This window comes from Amblyomma americanum, chromosome 5 (assembly GCF_052857255.1).
Source record: "Amblyomma americanum isolate KBUSLIRL-KWMA chromosome 5, ASM5285725v1, whole genome shotgun sequence".
NCBI classification, from domain to species: Eukaryota; Metazoa; Arthropoda; class Arachnida; order Ixodida; family Ixodidae; genus Amblyomma; species Amblyomma americanum.
Genome location: NC_135501.1, coordinates 51,645,036 through 51,650,521, shown reverse-complemented (window position 1 = coordinate 51,650,521; position 5,486 = coordinate 51,645,036). Strand labels below are relative to the sequence as shown.

Here is a 5,486-nt window from a genome sequence, read left to right as displayed (position 1 = left end):
AAAGGTCAGCTCGTTAGAGAAATAATCGAGGCATCAGAAATCAGGAAGCTGGGTGCGAAATTTGTCAGCACACCGTCAGTTGCCATTTCGAGAAAAGATTAACACTACCTGTTTTGTCATAATCGCAGTACTGAAGAAACGTCTGCTTCTTAGGAATAATATGGATTGATTTCCATGTCACCTCTCTGTTTGTTCTGTTTTTTTTTTTTCTGCGATACTGGAGAATATATAGCTATGCGTCTTGAATAAGCTTCCGTTGTCAGTTCAGCGCTGTGTTTGTTCATTTTTCTCCTGTTGGGCTCGTGCCGTTGCGCTGCTTTTCAGGATACAGTAAACGCTGCCTTGTGCTAACACCAGGGGCGCGATTACGGATCAGTCTCAAAAAACTGTCTCAATATTGAGACAGTGACGTCAAAATGACGACACCGAGAAATGCCGACCGCCGAATCGGCCAATGCGGAGCAAGGAGGCGGTGGGCTCCGCCCCGAAACCACTAATCGCACGACAAGGGACCGTAGACTAATGTTTTGCAGTAAAAACGCAGTCAATAAAAACGAGTAATGTTTTATTTTGCTAAGTAACTGTATTTCAAACCCAACAGCACCAAGCAAAAAAAGCAGTGTTTTCATTTTTGCAATTAAGTTTGCTGTTCAGTCACTTTTTTTGCCGCGAAGGTGTGCTGTCAGCGGTATAGCGTGAACATGTTAGTCTGAAAATGAACAAAAACGCAATAAAGAAAACAAGCAATGTTTTATTTTGGTAGTAAACTGTGTTGCAATCTCAACAACACGAGGGAAAATTAGAAGCATTCTCAGTTTTGCAATGAAATTTGCTGCAGGTTAACTTCTTTTGCCATGAGGGCGCGCTGGCAGTGGTATCGCGTGAACATGGCGGCGTGCAAGAAAACAGCTGATTCCACGGCTAGTTCCCGATTTTTTGCGTGTCGTCTAAAATCAAGGCACTTTGCGGATGTCTGAAGTGTGCAGAAAAATCTGATTGAAGGCAGTGAATGCTACGGGCCTGCGCAGATCAACTTACAAGCAGCGCTCGGCTCGAAAATCGACGAAGACAACTTTAGTCTGTGTTCTCGGTCGGCGCCTATCGATCACCGAGTGACGTGTGGTTCTGTTTATTTTCTTTAGAAAATACCAGAAAACCATGAATCATCACATAGAAGCAACTGCCGACAGACAGGTGCAGCTGCTGATAGCTTGCAATCTCGGTGCGGGAAATGAGAGCCGACACGGCCTGCCTCTGTGGCAGCACTCTTCTGCCTCGTAACCAAGTGTTGCCGCACACATCGGGCTAAGCACTTGATGTTCCGTTTGTATTTTTGTAGCTCCGTTCGGTTTATGTTCAGTTGTTGCCGTAGTTTCTTTTTTTTTCCTGTGCAAGATGCAGAAATTGTGATGTTTATGCTCCACTTTGTTTAGAGAGAAAGGAAGCACTTGACTTGATAACTTTGCTATTGTCACCGAGGAGAGAACGAGCTTGTTCCATTAACGTTATTTACTGATCATGTAGTAGATCCAGGGTCAACCAGGAAATAAGTAGTTTGCTTGTATAGAGGCTAATTGCAACTGGGCAGAAAGTTGAGCAAGTTTGTTCATGCTTGCTGGTACACAGCGCTTGAATTGCATATGATCCAGGGCAGTGATGTGTAATATTGTATTTTGCTCAGCAGGCGGAGTGATGTTGGTATAACTGGGTTTGGTGAGGGCAGTGTTTGAAGGGCTTTAAATACTTTGCATAGCTTCTAACATGCACTTCCTTTCAGGTCGGAAGACCACTTTTTTTTTTTAATTATGGTCCATCATATCTGAGACACCCTGTATACAAGCCACTCCAGTTTGAAAGGGAACAGCCAGTTGAAAATGACTAGGACATTAAATACCTAGGCGAAAAGTAGCTTGACAGCAGTTGCACTTATCACACATATTATATGATAGCACAAGGAGCTTGTCCGGCCATTCGGCATTGTCACCGTCTCGTGTCATCATGGACAAGACTTCATAGCCCTGTGTTACGCAAACCAAGCTAGGTGTCAGTTATGGGGCAATAACCGAGTGCTCAAAATTTCCCACAATGGAGCTGCCTGTATATTCTTAGAGCTGTAGAGCATTTCCAGTAACGGTGTTGCATGATTTGTGATTGTAAACTAACCTCTAATCACACACCATCTCCTTGATGATGTGTCTGTGATGTTTACACATCTTTGTCTATCAGTGAAGATGTTCTAGTCATTCAGCAGTCATTGTAGCCACTGCACCTTACAATCTTTATTATGCATTGTTGTACAGCGGTTTCCTTGCAGTAGGTACAGCTTTTAGCACAGAGCGAAACCCCTAGCCACACACCATTACGCTAAAAGCTTAGCTTTGGTATTTACACTACTTATATGTGCCAAAATGTTTTGTAGTCCGGAAAATGCATCATGTACACTGTACTATGCCATATTTATTGTACAGGTAGCCTCTGTATGAAAGAAAACATGCACTTTGAACTCAATTTTTCAGATTTTTTTTTCTTAACTGCACTCAGAAATGCCATACGGTAATTGTACATCAAGGTAAAGTATGCTTGTATGTACACTGCCTTTTCTGCAATAGAAACACTCGTGTCAAATGCTGTGCCTAAAAAAATAAACGCGCTTACTGAATGTATGATGCAATAAAAAACAGCCTTTTGATTCCAACAAGCATCACAAATATTTCATGCCTTATTCCAGCACTACACGTTTGGTTCATGCATGTTCGTCACACAGGTAATGACCACAGGCACTCCACCAATCTGGAAGGAGACAGCAGAGAAGGGGCAGGTGGGCTGACGTAAGCATTGACAAAAGAGAGTTCAAAATGATGCTTTTCAGAAATTGGGCGAGCTGCTTCAACACCTTTTCCGTCTTCGGGAAGAGAATGTGCAACACGCTGCTGAGGGACTGGAAGATATACTAGCAAACACACTGAAAATGAAGTGGCAGCCGGTGGGGGCACTTGTTTGTCACTGCTGGCTTCTCGCTGCACACAGGTTGGCCAAGGGCACAACCACATCACACAATTGCTCACACACTTGCAGATGTGTGTTGTGCAATGACACAAGGAAATGACAGTGGCAACAGGGGAAGAGTGCCTGATATGACTCTCTAAGCCAGCATGGTGAGTCGTCTCTGGACGCTAGATTTTCCATCGCAACTGCCGCTGCACCATCCCTCGGTACGCCTTCCTCTGGAGACGGGTCGTCCTAGAGAGGCCAAAAGTACAGCACTGTATGCTCTTCTCAGGAGGCAGGTGAGGAGGGATCCTGTCTGTACGAGGCAGCCACCATTTAGAGGTGGCCCGTTGTTATCTGGGTCAGAGGTAGTGTCGCCTGCACCCTCTGCTGATATGGGCACATCCAAACAGAGGCTGTGAAGTGCAGCACGTGCGGTGATGATGCGCACTGTCCACTTCCACTGGCACTGGTGCATCCGGTGTCCTTGAAAGCAACGGAAGCAGCTCTTCGGCACACCAATACAGCGCTCAGCCACAAATTGTGTGAAAGCATGTGGCGTGTTGTACAGGCCTTCTGCTGAGTCAGGTCTGTAATGTCATGCAACTGGTGCAGGCAGCCATGGCTCCAGTGGGTAGACATAGTTTCCTGCATAACAAAAAATGATGTAGCTAAGCATGTCCTTTCTCAGTGATCTCAACAGCATTACAGGACACTCTGCTATACAGTAGAAAACTCACGCCAAGTAGCCCACATGCAGGCTTTGCTGAATATGACATTCAAGAGCATACATACATGCAGGATTTAGATGTATAAGTGAGCACTACTGTAAGGTCAGTCTTTTACCACCATATTCATATAAATGATGTGCTATGATTGCCTACAAAACACAAGCGCTGTCAGGTGCATTTTGCTTTGGTTTCTTCAACAGGAAAGGCTATGCATTTCAACAATGTAATATGTGTCCTGTGTTTCTGCTGCAATTATATTTAACAAAAGGAAAGGGTGGCAATACACTGTATCATACTGTAAAGTGTCTGCATTTGTGTAACTGTCCAGACTGATTCTTGTAGCTTTAGCAGATCCGGCCAAATGCATAGTGCTGGAGCTCAATAGATGTGACTGAGTTCGCCCGACGGGTGACACGGCTATTTTACTGCTTACCCAGAAAAAAAATCACCGTCGTCCAGCAGGCCTTCCTCCGCCTCGGAATGCCGCCAGACAAACGCGTCGCGGAAGGATCCGGGTCAGCGCGAGTCCACGGCCAGGATGCACATGTTCGCGCCACAGATCTGAGAAAAAACAAGCACAGCCCGTACTCACTCTCGCTGCCGAGGCCCGCACTTGTAGCTCATGCACTTGTAGCACTTGAACTCATGCGGTCAAAAACAGTGGCCGAGGTATACTCACTATTACGTCCGCAGCGTAGAACCGCTTGCGGCTCGTTCGCAGCACTGCCCCCAGACTCCTTGATAGTGATGAGTGCCCAATCGACACACCCGACGACGCCGGAGATGCTGCCGCGGCGAACGTTTAGGCAAAGGACGCCCTCCTTCGCCGCCGCCTTCTCCTCGGGTCTCCTCGGAAAGCGAACACCCCCCTTCTGTGACCCAACGTTGACACTGGTCTCCGCTGCCTGCCGCAAAGGCTTGTTCACAGTCGGTTGGGCTGCGCCGACGTTTTCATTTCCAACGGCGCCTTGAAACCCACCGGAGGCGAAGAAGCGCAGCGCGCACAGCACTGCCGCTCCACTGACAGCGCACTCACCCGCGCACCTCCCAGTTCAACGGCGAGTTCGTCGCACAGACACTGCGCAGTCTCCTCGAAATAACTCTCCCGCGCGTCAAAGTCGTCTTCGTGCACCCTCCGACACCGTTGCTCGCGCGGTCACCCGCGTATACGACGATGTAAACAGCCGCCATTTTCTGTCTCAAACGTGTTGATACCACTTTTTCCAGTCTCAAAAAATCGTCTCAATCTGCTCGCATAATTAGATGGCCAACGTCACCACTTCTGCGCCATTTACGACGTCAGTCAGTGACGAAAAAAATCAAAATGGCCGCCGACCAATAGGAGAGAGCCAAATGATATACTTTTTGAGACAATTTCGATTGAGACTGATCCGTAATCGCGCCCCAGCAGGCTTATCCCCGGTACTTCCTGATCTTATCCGCCCGCCTCATTGTCTACCTCTCCGTGCTACATTTGCTGTCACCACTACGGGAAAATATTACCATAAGGAACCGCTGCTTATCTTGCCTTCCCGTTAGGCTATATGCCTAGTCCATGCCCGTTTCTTCATTTGAGATAGAATATCCTGAACTGGCGTTTGTTCTCTGACCCATGCTTCTGCCTTTCTGTCTATTAACGTTACACTTATCAATTTCCTTTCTATTGCACGTTGCGCTCTCCTCAACGCACGTTCAAGACTTACCGTTAGCCTCCATGTTTCCTCTCTATAGGTTAGTTGGTAAGATACAGGTGTCATATGCACTCTT

At 46.8% G+C, this 5,486-nt stretch overlaps 1 long non-coding RNA gene across 1 annotated transcript; it reads right to left on the bottom strand.

Moving 5' to 3' along the window:
• Positions 1–761: 761 nt before the first annotated feature.
• Positions 762–4,615, bottom strand: LOC144132428 (uncharacterized). Its single transcript, XR_013314812.1, has 3 exons — positions 4,399–4,615; positions 4,153–4,280; positions 762–3,636 (listed from the first exon to the last, which is right to left on the bottom strand). It is a non-coding gene; the product is annotated as an uncharacterized LOC144132428 (long non-coding RNA).
• Between the last annotated feature and the right edge of the window lie 871 nt (positions 4,616–5,486).